The 9,843-nt window shown below is 49.9% G+C and overlaps 27 non-coding genes and 5 pseudogenes across 27 annotated transcripts; all 32 read left to right on the plus strand.

The window, feature by feature from the left end:
• The first annotated feature begins 71 nt into the window (after positions 1 to 71).
• LOC139836828 (5S ribosomal RNA) lies at positions 72 to 187 on the plus strand. Its single transcript, XR_011753544.1, has one exon. It is a non-coding gene; the product is annotated as a 5S ribosomal RNA (ribosomal RNA).
• A 188-nt stretch (positions 188 to 375) lies between these two features.
• Positions 376 to 494, plus strand: LOC139836598 (5S ribosomal RNA). Its single transcript, XR_011753302.1, has one exon. It is a non-coding gene; the product is annotated as a 5S ribosomal RNA (ribosomal RNA).
• A 186-nt stretch (positions 495 to 680) lies between these two features.
• On the plus strand, positions 681 to 798 carry LOC139836338 (5S ribosomal RNA). Its single transcript, XR_011753036.1, has one exon. It is a non-coding gene; the product is annotated as a 5S ribosomal RNA (ribosomal RNA).
• A 185-nt stretch (positions 799 to 983) lies between these two features.
• On the plus strand, positions 984 to 1,100 carry LOC139836703 (5S ribosomal RNA). The gene has a single exon (XR_011753415.1). It is a non-coding gene; the product is annotated as a 5S ribosomal RNA (ribosomal RNA).
• Positions 1,101 to 1,288: 188 nt separating this feature from the next.
• Positions 1,289 to 1,407, plus strand: LOC139836743 (5S ribosomal RNA). The gene has a single exon (XR_011753455.1). It is a non-coding gene; the product is annotated as a 5S ribosomal RNA (ribosomal RNA).
• Positions 1,408 to 1,595: 188 nt separating this feature from the next.
• Positions 1,596 to 1,712, plus strand: LOC139836852 (5S ribosomal RNA). Its single transcript, XR_011753569.1, has one exon. It is a non-coding gene; the product is annotated as a 5S ribosomal RNA (ribosomal RNA).
• A 190-nt stretch (positions 1,713 to 1,902) lies between these two features.
• LOC139836929 (5S ribosomal RNA) lies at positions 1,903 to 2,018 on the plus strand. The gene has a single exon (XR_011753651.1). It is a non-coding gene; the product is annotated as a 5S ribosomal RNA (ribosomal RNA).
• Positions 2,019 to 2,205: 187 nt separating this feature from the next.
• LOC139837050 (5S ribosomal RNA) lies at positions 2,206 to 2,319 on the plus strand (annotated as a pseudogene).
• Positions 2,320 to 2,508: 189 nt separating this feature from the next.
• On the plus strand, positions 2,509 to 2,623 carry LOC139836874 (5S ribosomal RNA). Its single transcript, XR_011753595.1, has one exon. It is a non-coding gene; the product is annotated as a 5S ribosomal RNA (ribosomal RNA).
• A 189-nt stretch (positions 2,624 to 2,812) lies between these two features.
• Positions 2,813 to 2,931, plus strand: LOC139836736 (5S ribosomal RNA). Its single transcript, XR_011753448.1, has one exon. It is a non-coding gene; the product is annotated as a 5S ribosomal RNA (ribosomal RNA).
• A 188-nt stretch (positions 2,932 to 3,119) lies between these two features.
• On the plus strand, positions 3,120 to 3,243 carry LOC139836691 (5S ribosomal RNA). Its single transcript, XR_011753402.1, has one exon. It is a non-coding gene; the product is annotated as a 5S ribosomal RNA (ribosomal RNA).
• A 188-nt stretch (positions 3,244 to 3,431) lies between these two features.
• On the plus strand, positions 3,432 to 3,550 carry LOC139837372 (5S ribosomal RNA). Its single transcript, XR_011753864.1, has one exon. It is a non-coding gene; the product is annotated as a 5S ribosomal RNA (ribosomal RNA).
• A 188-nt stretch (positions 3,551 to 3,738) lies between these two features.
• LOC139836392 (5S ribosomal RNA) lies at positions 3,739 to 3,857 on the plus strand. The gene has a single exon (XR_011753091.1). It is a non-coding gene; the product is annotated as a 5S ribosomal RNA (ribosomal RNA).
• A 188-nt stretch (positions 3,858 to 4,045) lies between these two features.
• On the plus strand, positions 4,046 to 4,163 carry LOC139836886 (5S ribosomal RNA). Its single transcript, XR_011753607.1, has one exon. It is a non-coding gene; the product is annotated as a 5S ribosomal RNA (ribosomal RNA).
• Positions 4,164 to 4,351: 188 nt separating this feature from the next.
• On the plus strand, positions 4,352 to 4,470 carry LOC139837402 (5S ribosomal RNA). Its single transcript, XR_011753895.1, has one exon. It is a non-coding gene; the product is annotated as a 5S ribosomal RNA (ribosomal RNA).
• Positions 4,471 to 4,658: 188 nt separating this feature from the next.
• LOC139836879 (5S ribosomal RNA) lies at positions 4,659 to 4,777 on the plus strand. Its single transcript, XR_011753600.1, has one exon. It is a non-coding gene; the product is annotated as a 5S ribosomal RNA (ribosomal RNA).
• A 190-nt stretch (positions 4,778 to 4,967) lies between these two features.
• LOC139836941 (5S ribosomal RNA) lies at positions 4,968 to 5,086 on the plus strand. The gene has a single exon (XR_011753663.1). It is a non-coding gene; the product is annotated as a 5S ribosomal RNA (ribosomal RNA).
• A 188-nt stretch (positions 5,087 to 5,274) lies between these two features.
• Positions 5,275 to 5,393, plus strand: LOC139837007 (5S ribosomal RNA; annotated as a pseudogene).
• Positions 5,394 to 5,581: 188 nt separating this feature from the next.
• Positions 5,582 to 5,700, plus strand: LOC139836436 (5S ribosomal RNA). Its single transcript, XR_011753138.1, has one exon. It is a non-coding gene; the product is annotated as a 5S ribosomal RNA (ribosomal RNA).
• A 188-nt stretch (positions 5,701 to 5,888) lies between these two features.
• Positions 5,889 to 6,008, plus strand: LOC139837103 (5S ribosomal RNA; annotated as a pseudogene).
• Positions 6,009 to 6,195: 187 nt separating this feature from the next.
• On the plus strand, positions 6,196 to 6,314 carry LOC139836410 (5S ribosomal RNA). The gene has a single exon (XR_011753112.1). It is a non-coding gene; the product is annotated as a 5S ribosomal RNA (ribosomal RNA).
• Positions 6,315 to 6,502: 188 nt separating this feature from the next.
• LOC139836540 (5S ribosomal RNA) lies at positions 6,503 to 6,621 on the plus strand. Its single transcript, XR_011753245.1, has one exon. It is a non-coding gene; the product is annotated as a 5S ribosomal RNA (ribosomal RNA).
• Positions 6,622 to 6,807: 186 nt separating this feature from the next.
• On the plus strand, positions 6,808 to 6,926 carry LOC139836385 (5S ribosomal RNA). The gene has a single exon (XR_011753083.1). It is a non-coding gene; the product is annotated as a 5S ribosomal RNA (ribosomal RNA).
• Positions 6,927 to 7,114: 188 nt separating this feature from the next.
• Positions 7,115 to 7,233, plus strand: LOC139836560 (5S ribosomal RNA). Its single transcript, XR_011753264.1, has one exon. It is a non-coding gene; the product is annotated as a 5S ribosomal RNA (ribosomal RNA).
• A 188-nt stretch (positions 7,234 to 7,421) lies between these two features.
• On the plus strand, positions 7,422 to 7,540 carry LOC139836238 (5S ribosomal RNA). The gene has a single exon (XR_011752936.1). It is a non-coding gene; the product is annotated as a 5S ribosomal RNA (ribosomal RNA).
• A 188-nt stretch (positions 7,541 to 7,728) lies between these two features.
• Positions 7,729 to 7,847, plus strand: LOC139837373 (5S ribosomal RNA). Its single transcript, XR_011753865.1, has one exon. It is a non-coding gene; the product is annotated as a 5S ribosomal RNA (ribosomal RNA).
• A 190-nt stretch (positions 7,848 to 8,037) lies between these two features.
• On the plus strand, positions 8,038 to 8,158 carry LOC139836444 (5S ribosomal RNA). The gene has a single exon (XR_011753147.1). It is a non-coding gene; the product is annotated as a 5S ribosomal RNA (ribosomal RNA).
• A 188-nt stretch (positions 8,159 to 8,346) lies between these two features.
• On the plus strand, positions 8,347 to 8,464 carry LOC139836528 (5S ribosomal RNA). The gene has a single exon (XR_011753233.1). It is a non-coding gene; the product is annotated as a 5S ribosomal RNA (ribosomal RNA).
• A 183-nt stretch (positions 8,465 to 8,647) lies between these two features.
• LOC139836474 (5S ribosomal RNA) lies at positions 8,648 to 8,766 on the plus strand. The gene has a single exon (XR_011753178.1). It is a non-coding gene; the product is annotated as a 5S ribosomal RNA (ribosomal RNA).
• A 190-nt stretch (positions 8,767 to 8,956) lies between these two features.
• LOC139836851 (5S ribosomal RNA) lies at positions 8,957 to 9,075 on the plus strand. Its single transcript, XR_011753568.1, has one exon. It is a non-coding gene; the product is annotated as a 5S ribosomal RNA (ribosomal RNA).
• A 194-nt stretch (positions 9,076 to 9,269) lies between these two features.
• On the plus strand, positions 9,270 to 9,388 carry LOC139837014 (5S ribosomal RNA; annotated as a pseudogene).
• A 190-nt stretch (positions 9,389 to 9,578) lies between these two features.
• LOC139837074 (5S ribosomal RNA) lies at positions 9,579 to 9,696 on the plus strand (annotated as a pseudogene).
• The last annotated feature ends 147 nt before the right edge of the window (positions 9,697 to 9,843 follow it).

Below are 9,843 nucleotides of genomic sequence, written 5' to 3' on the forward strand. Positions count from 1 at the left end.
CATGGTACAAAATAGAAGCGAGACAAAGAGCGGGAGGAGCAAGCATAAGGAAAATGAGTGCATAACATGTCGGATGCGATCATACCAGCACTAAAGCACGGATCCCATCGAACTCGAAGTTAAGCGTGCTTGGGCGAGAGTAGTACTAGGATGGGTGACCTCCTGGGAAGTCCTCGTGTTGCATCCCTCCTTTCTGCGTCACGCGGCGACATTGATGGTGAAGTTAGGACGATATTTTTTGCGGGCACTCGTGCTCGGCTATTGGTGATGGGAAAGCGGTGGTGCGGATGAAAAGAGGATGGACATGGTACAAAATAGAAGCGAGACAAAGAGCGGGAGGAGCAAGCATAAGGGAAAATGTGTGCATAACATGTCTGATGCGATCATACCGGCACTAAAGCACCGGATCCCATCAGAACTCGGAAGTTAAGCGTGCTTGGGCGAGAGTAGTACTAGGATGGGTGACCTCACAGGAAGTCCTCGTGTTGCATCCCTCCTTTTTGCGTCACGCGGCGACATTCATGGTGAAGTTAGGACGATATTTTTTGCGGGCACTCGTGCTCGGCTATTAGTGATGGGAAAGCGGTGGTGCGGATGAAAAAGAGGATGGACATGGTACAAAATAGAAGCGGACAAAGCGGGAGGAGCAAGCATAAGGGAAAATGAGTGCATAACATGTCGGATGCGATCATACCAGCACTAAAGCACCGGATCCCATCAGAACTCCGAAGTTAAGCGTGCTTGGGCGAGAGTAGTACTAGGATGGGTGACCTCTGGGAAGTCCTCGTGTTGCATCCCTCCTTTTTGCGTCACGCGGCGACATTCATGGTGAAGTTAGGACGATATTTTTGCGGGCACTCGTGCTCGGCTATTGGTGATGGGAAACGGTGGTGCGGATGAAAAAGAGGATGGACATGGTACAAAATAGAGCAGACAAAAAGCGGGAGGAGCAAGCATAAGGGAAAATGGGTGCATAACATGTCGGATGCGATCATACCAGCACTAAAGCACGGATCCCATCGAACTCCGAAGTTAAGTGTGCTTGGGCGAGAGTAGTACTAGGATGGGTGACCTCCTGGGAAGTCCTCGTGTTGCATCCCTCCTTTTTTGCGTCACGCGGCGACATTCATGGTGAAGTTAGGGCGATATTTTTTTGCGGGCACTCGCGCTCGGCTATTGGTGATGGGAAGCGGTGGTGCGGATGAAAAATAGGATGGACATGGTACAAAAGTGTTGAGTCAATGAGCGGGTGGAGCAAGCATAAGGGAAAATGAGTGCATAACATGTCGGATGCGATCATACCAGCACTAAAGCACCGGATCCCATCAGAACTCCGAAGTTAAGCGTGCTTGGGCGATAGTAGTACTAGTCTGGGTGACCTCACGGTAAGTCCTCGTGTTGCATCCCTCCTTTTTTGCGTCACGCGGCGACATTCATGGTGAAGTTAGGACGATATTTTTTTGCGGGCACTCGTGCTCGGCTATTAGTGATGGGAAACGGTGGTGCGGATGAAAAAGAGGATGGACATGGTACAAAATAGAGCGAGACAAGAAGCGGGAGGAGCAAGCATAAGGAAAATGAGTGCATAACATGTCGGATGCGATCATACCGGCACTAAAGCACCGGATCCCATCGAACTCGGAAGTTAAGCGTGATTGGGCGAGAGTAGTACTAGGATGGGTGACCTCTGGGAAGTTCTCGTGTTGCATCCCTCCTTTTTGCGTCACGCGGCGACATTCATGGTGAAGTTAGGACGATATTTTTTGCGGGCACTCGTGCTCGGCTATTGGTGATGGGAAAGCGGTGGTGCGGATGAAAAAGAGGATGGACATGGTACAAAATAGAAGCGAGACAAAGAAGCGGGAGGAGCAAGCATAAGGGAAAATGAGTGCATAACATGTCGGATGCGATCATACGAGCACTAAAGCACGGATCCCATCGAACTCCGAAGTTAAGCGTGCTTGGGTGAGAGTAGTACTAGGATGGGTGACCTCTGGGAAGTCCTCGTGTTGCATCCCTCCTTTTTGCGTCACGCGGCGACATTCATGGTGAAGTTAGGACGATATTTTTGCGGGCACTCGTGCTCGGCTATTGGTGATGGGAAACGGTGGTGCGGATGAAAAAGAGGATGGACTTGGTACAAAATAGAAGCGAGACAAAGAAGCGGGAGGAGCAAGCATAAGGAAAATGAGTGCATAACATGTCGGATGCGATCATACCAGCACTAAAGCAGGATCCCATCGAACTCGAAGTTAAGCGTGCTTGGGCGAGAGTAGTACTAGGATGGGTGACCTCTGGGAAGTCCTCGTGTTGCGTCCCTCCTTTTTTTGCGTCACGCGGCGACATTCATGGTGAAGTTAGGACGATATTTTTTGCGGGCACTCGTGCTCGGCTATTGGTGATGGGAAACGGTGGTGCGGATGAAAAAGAGGATGGACATGGTACAAAATAGAAGCGGACAAAGAGCGGGAGGAGCAAGCATAAGGGAAAATGAGTGCATAACATGTCGGATGCGATCATACTAGCACTAAAGCACCGGATCCCATCGAACTCCGAAGTTAACCGTGCTTGGGCGAGAGTAGTACTAGGATGGGTGACCTCTGAAGTCCTCGTGTTGCATCCCTCCTTTTTGCGTCACGCGGCGACATTCATGGTGAAGTTAGGACGATATTTTTTTGCGGGCACTCGTGCTCGGCTATTGGTGATGGGAAGCGGTGGTGCGGATGAAAAAGAGGAAGGACATGGTACAAAATAGAAGCGGACAAAAGAGCGGGAGGAGCAAGCATAAGGGAAAATGAGTGCATAACATGTCGGATGCGATCATACCAGCACTAAAGCACGGATCCCCATCAGAACTCCGAAGTTAAGCGTCCTTGGGCGAGAGTAGTACTAGGATGGGTGACCTCCTGGGAAGTCCTCGTGTTGCATCCCTCCTTTTTTGCGTCACGCGGCGACATTCATGGTGAAGTTAGGACGATATGTTTTTGCGGGCACTCGTGCTCGGCTATTGGTGATGGGAAACGGTGGTGCGGATGAAAAAGAGGATGGACATGGTACAAAATAGAGCAGACAACGAGCGGGAGGAGCAAGCATAAGGGAAAATGAGTGCATAACATGTCGGATGCGATCATACCAGCACTAAAGCACCGGATCCCATCCAAACACAACTCCGAAGTTAAGCGTGCTTGGGCGAGAGTAGTACTAGGATGGGTGACCTCCTGGGAAGTCCTCGTGTTGCATCCCTCCTTTTTTGCGTCACGCGGAGACATTCATGGTGAAGTTAGGACGATATTTTTTTGCGGGCACTCGTGCTCGGCTATTGGTGATGGGAAACGGTGGTGCGGATGAAAAGAGGATGGACATGGTACAAAATAGAAGCAGACAACGAGCGGGAGGAGCAAGCATAAGGGAAAATGAGTGCATAACATGTCGGTTGCGATCATACCAGCACTAAAGCACCGGATCCCATCAGAACTCCGAAGTTAAGCGTGCTTGGGCGAGAGTAGTACTAGGATGGGTGACCTCCTGGGAAGTCCTCGTGTTGCATCCCTCCTTTTTTGCGTCACGCGGCGACATTCATGGTGAAGTTAGGACGATATTTTTTTGCGGGCACTCGTGCTCGGCTATTGGTGATGGGAAACGGTGGTGCGGATGAAAAAGAGGATGGACATGGTACAAAATAGAGCACACAAAGAGCGGGAGGAGCAAGCATAAGGGAAAATGAGTGCATAACATTTCGGATGCGATCATACCAGCACTAAAGCACCGGATCCCATCAGAACTGCGAAGTTAAGCGTGCTTGGGCGAGAGTAGTACTAGGATGGGTGACCTCCTGGGAAGTCCTCGTGTTGCATCCCTCCTTTTATGCGTCACGCGGCGACATTCATGGTGAAGTTAGGATGATATTTTTTTGCGGGCACTCGTGCTCACTAATTGGTGATGGGAAACGGTGGTGCGGATGAAAAAGAGGATTGACATGGTACAAAATAGAGCAGACAAAGAGCGGGAGGAGCAAGCATAAGGGAAAATGAGTGCATAACATGTCGGATGCGATCATACCAGCACTAAAGCACCGGATCTCATCGGAAGCTGCGAAGTTAAGCGTGCTTGGGCGAGTAGTACTAGGATGGGTGACCTCCTGGGAAGTCCTCGTGTTGCATCCCTCCTTTTTTGCGTCACGCGGCGACATTCATGGTGAAGTTAGGACGATATTTTTTTGCGGGCACTGGTGCTGGGCTTTTGGTGTTGGGAAACGGTGGTGCGGATGAAAAAGAGGATGGACATGGTACAAAATAGAGCAGACAAAGAGCGGGAGGAGCAAGCATAAGGGAAAATGAGTGCATAACATGTCGGATGCGATCATACCAGCACTAAAGCACCGGATCCCATCTGAACTCCGAAGTTAAGCGTGCTTGGGCGAGAGTAGTACTAGGATGGGTGACCTCCTTGGAAGTCCTCGTGTTGCATCCCTCCTTTTTTGCGTCACGCGGCGACATTCATGGTGAAGTTAGGACGATATTTTTTTGCGGGCACTCGTGCTCGGCTATTGGTGATGGGAAACGGTGGTGCGGATGAAAAAGAGGATGGACATGGTACAAAATAGAGCAGACAAAGAGCGGGAGGAGCAAGCATAAGGGAAAATGAGTGTATAACATGTCGGATGCGATCATACCAGCACTAAAGCACCGGATCCCATCGAGAACTCGAAGTTAAGCGTGCTTGGGGGATAGTTGTACTAGGATGGGTGACCTCCTGGGAAGTCATCTTTTTGCATCCTCCTTTTTTGCGTCACGCGGCGACATTCATGGTGAAGTTAGGACGATATTTTTTTGCGGGCACTCGTGCTCGGCTATTGGTGATGGGGAAAGCGGTGGTGCGGATGAAAAAGAGGATGGACATGGTACAAAATAGAAGCGGACAAAGAGCGGGAGGAGCAAGCATAAGGGAAAATGAGTGCATAACATGTCGGATCCGAACATACAAGCAGAATGGCACCGGATCCCATCAGAACTCCGAAGTTAAGCGTGCTTGGGCGAGAGTAGTACTAGGATGGGTGACCTCCTTGGAAGTCCTCGCGTTGCATCCCTCCTTTTTTGCGTCACGCGGCGACATTCATGGTGAAGTTAGGACGATATTTTATTGCGGGCACTCGTGCTCGGCTATTGGCTATGGGAAACGGTGGTGCGGATGAAAAAGAGGATGGACATGGTACAAAATAGAGCAGAAAAAGAGCGGGAGGAGCAAGCATAAGGGAAAATGAGTGCATAACATGTCGGATACGATCATACCAGCACTAAAGCACCGGATCCCATCAAAGCTACGCGATTAAGCGTGCTTGGGCGAGAGTATTACTAGGATGGGTGACCTCCTGGGAAGTCCTCGTGTTGCATCCCTCCTTTTTTGCGTCACGCGGCGACATTCATGGTGAAGTTAGGACGATATTTTTTTGCGGGCACTCGTGCTCACTAATTGGTGATGGGAAACGGTGGTGCGGATGAAAAAGAGGATTGACATGGTACAAAATAGAGCAGACAAAGAGCGGGAGGAGCAAGCATAAGGGAAAATGAGTGCATAACATGTCGGATGCGATCATACCAGCACTAAAGCACCGGATCTCATCAGAACTGCGAAGTTAAGCGTGCTTGGGCGAGAGTAGTACTAGGATGGGTGACCTCCTGGGAAGTCCTCGTGTTGCATCCCTCCTTTTTTGCGTCACGCGGCGACATTCATGGTGAAGTTAGGACGATATTTTTTTGCGGGCACTCGTGCTCGGCTATTGGTGATGGGAAACGGTGGTGCGGATGAAAAAGAGGATGGACATGGTACAAAATAGAGCAGACAAAGAGCGGGAGGAGCAAGCATAAGGGAAAATGAGTGCATAACATGTCGGATGCGATCATACCAGCACTAAAGCACCGGATCCCATCGAGAACACCGAACTTAAGCGTGCTTGGGCGAGAGTTGTACTAGGATGGGTGTCCTGATGGGACGTCCTCGTTTATCATCCTACATTTTTGCGTCACGCGGCGACATTCATGGTGAAGTTAGGACGATATTTTTTTGCGGGCACTCGTGCTCGGCTATTGGTGATGGGAAACGGTGGTGCGAATGAAAAAGAGGATGGACATGGTACAAAATAGAGCAGACAAAGAGCGGGAGGAGCAAGCATAAGGGAAAATGAGTGCATAACATGTCGGATGCGATCATACCAACACTAAAGCACCGGATCCCATCTGAACTCCGAAGTTAAGCGTGCTTGGGCGAGAGTAGTACTAGGATGGGTGACCTCCTTGGAAGTCCTCGTGTTGCATCCCTCCTTTTTTGCGTCAAGCGGCGACATTCATGGTGAAGTTAGGACGATATTTTTTTGCGGGCACTCGTGCTCGGCTATTGGTGATGGGAAACGGTGGTGCGGATGAAAAAGAGGATGGACATGGTACAAAATAGAGCAGACAAAGAGCGGGAGGAGCAAGCATAAGGGAAAATGAGTGTATAACATGTCGGATGCGATCATACCAGCACTAAAGCACCGGATCCCATCAGAACTCAGAAGTTAAGCGTGCTTGGGCGAGAGTATTACTAGGATGGGTGACCTCACGGGAAGTCCTCGTGTTGCATCCTCCTTTTTTGCGTCACGGCGACATTCATGGTGAAGTTAGGACGATATTTTTTTGCGGGCACTCGTGCTCGGCTATTAGTGATGAGGAAACGGTGGTGCGAATGAAAAAGAGGATGGACATGGTACAAAATAGAGCAGACAAAGAGCGGGAGGAGCAAGCATAAGGGAAAATGAGTGCATAACATGTCGGATGCGATCATACCAGCACTAAAGCACCGGATCCCATCAGAACTCCGAAGTTAAGCATGCTTGGGCGAGAGTAGTACTAGGATGGGTGATCTCCTGGGAAGTCCTCGTGTTGCATCCCTCCTTTTTTGCGTCACGCGGCGACATTCATGGTGAAGTTAGGACGATATTTTATTGCGGGCACTCGTGCTCGGCTATTGGCTATGGGAAACGGTGGTGCGGATGAAAAAGAGGATTGACATGGTACAAAATAGAGCAGAAAAAGAGCGGGAGGAGCAAGCATAAGGGAAAATGAGTGCATAACATGTCGGATACGATCATACCAGCACTAAAGCACCGGATCCCATCAGAACTCTGAAGTTAAGCGTGCTTGGGCGAGAGTATTACTAGGATGGGTGACCTCCTGGGAAGTCCTCGTGTTGCATCCCTCCTTTTTTGCGTCACGCGGCGACATTCATGGTGAAGTTAGGACGATATTTTTTTGCGGGCACTCGTGCTCACTAATTGGTGATGGGAAACGGTGGTGCGGATGAAAAAGAGGATGGACATGGTACAAAATAGAGCAGACAAAGAGCGGGAGGAGCAAGCATAAGGGAAAATGAGTGCATAACATGTCGGATGCGATCATACCAGCACTAAAGCACCGGATCCCATCAGAACTCCGAAGTTAAGGGTGCTTGGGCGAGAGTAGTACTAGGATGGGTGACCTCCTGGAAAGTCCTCGTGTTGCATCCCTCCTTTTTTGCGTCACGCGGCGACATTCATGGTGAAGTTAGGATGATATTTTTTTGCGGGCACTCGTGCTCGGCTATTGGTGATGGGAAACGGTGGTGCGGATGAAAAAGAGGATGGACATGGTACAAAATAGAGCAGACAAAGAGCGGGAGGAGAAATCCTAAGGTATAATTAGTTCATAACATGTCGGTTGCGATCATACCAGCACTAAAGCACCGGATCCCATCAGAACTCCGAAGTTAAGCGTGCTTGGGCGAGAGTAGTACTAGGATGGGTGACCTCCTGGGAAGTCCTCGTGTTGCATCCCTCCTTTTTTGCGTCACGCGACGACATTCATGGTGAAGTTAGGACGATATTTTTTGCGGGCACTGCGTGCTCGGCTATTGGTGATGGGAAACGGTGGTGCGGATGAAAAAGAGAGGATGGACATGGTACAAAATAGAGCACACAAAGAGCGGGAGGAGCAAGCATAAGGGAAAATGAGTGCATAACATTTCGGATGCGATCATACCGGCACTAAAGCACCGGATCCCATCGAGGAACTCCGAAGTTAAGCGTGCTTGGGCGAGAGTAGTACTAGGATGGGTGACCTCACAGGAAGTCCTCGTGTTGCATCCCTCCTTTTATGCGTCACGCAGCGACATTCATGGTGAAGTTAGGATGATATTTTTGCGGGCACTCGTGCTCGGCTATTAGTGATAGAGGAAACGGTGGTGCGGATGAAAAAGAGGATGGACATGGTACAAAATAGAGCACACAAATAGCGGGAGGAGCAAGCATAAGGGAAAATGAGTGCATAACATTTCGCATGCGATCATACCAGCACTAAAGCACCGGATCCCATCAGAACTCCGAAGTTAAGCGTGCTTGGGCGAGAGTAGTACTAGGGTGGGTGACCTCTGAGAAGTCCTCGTGTTGCATCCCTCCTTTTTTGCGTCACGCGGCGACATTCATGGTGAAGTTAGGACGATATTTTTTGCGGGCACTCGTGCTCGGCTAGTGATGGAAACGGTGGTGCGGATGAAAAAGAGGATGGACATGGTACAAAATAGAGCACACAAAGAGCGGGAGGAGCAAGCATAAGGGAAAATGAGTGCATAACATATCGGATGCGATCATACCAGCACTAAAGCACCGGATCCCATCAGAACTCTGAAGTTAAGCGTGCTTGTGCGAGAGTTGTACTAGGATGGGTGACCTCCTGGGAAGTCCTCGTGTTGCATCCCTCCTTTTTTGCGTCACGCGGCGACATTCATGGTGAAGTTAGGACGATATTTTTTTGCGGGCACTCGTGCTCGGCTATTGGTGATGGGAAACGGTGAGTGCGGATGAAAAAGAGGATGGACATGGTACAAAATAGAGCACACAAAAGAGCGGGAGGAGCAAGTATAAGGGAAAATGAGTGCATAACATGTCGGATGCGATCATACCGGCACTAAAGCACCGGGATCCCATCGAACTCTGAAGTTAAGCGTGCTTGGGTGAGAGTAGTACTAGGATGGGTGACCTCACAGGAAGTCCTCGTGTTGCATCCCTCCTTTTTGCGTCACACGGCGACATTCATGGTGAAGTTAGGACGATATTTTTTTGCGGGCACTTTTCGTGCTCGGCTATTGGTGATGGGAAGCGGTGGTGCGGATGAAAAAAGAGGATGGACATGGTACAAAATAGAGCGAGACAAAGAGAGCGGGAGGAGCAAGCATAAGGGAAAATGAGTGCATAACATGTCGGATGCGATCATACCAGCACTAAAGCACCGCATCCCAAAGGACCGCCGACGCTAAGCGTGCTTGGGCGAGAGTCGTACTAGGATGGGTGACCTCACAGGAAGTCCTCGTGTTGCATCCCTCCTTTTTTGCGTCACGCGGCGACATTCATGGTGAAGTTAGAGACGATATTTTTTTGCGGGCACTCGTGCTCATTAATTGGTGATGGGAAGCGGTGGTGCGGATGAAAAAGAGGAGGGACATGGTACAAAATAGAAGCGAGACAAAGAGCGGGAGGAGCAAGCATAAGGAAAATGAGTGCATAACATGTTGGATGCGATCATACCATCACTAAAGCACCGGATCCCATCGAACTCCGAAGTTAAGCGTGCTTGGGCGAGAGTTGTCCTAGGACGGGTGAACTCCTGGGATGTCCTCGTGTTGCACCCCTCCTTTTTTGCGTCACGGCAACATTCATGGTGAAGTTAGGATGATATTTTTTTGCGGGCACTCGTGCTCGGCTATTGGTGATGGGAAACGGTGGTGCGGATGAAAAACAGGATGGACATGGTAAAAAATAGAAGCGAGACAAAAGAG

The sequence above is a fragment of the Lolium perenne genome, chromosome 2, assembly GCF_019359855.2.
Source record: "Lolium perenne isolate Kyuss_39 chromosome 2, Kyuss_2.0, whole genome shotgun sequence".
NCBI lineage: Eukaryota > Viridiplantae > Streptophyta > Magnoliopsida > Poales > Poaceae > Lolium > Lolium perenne.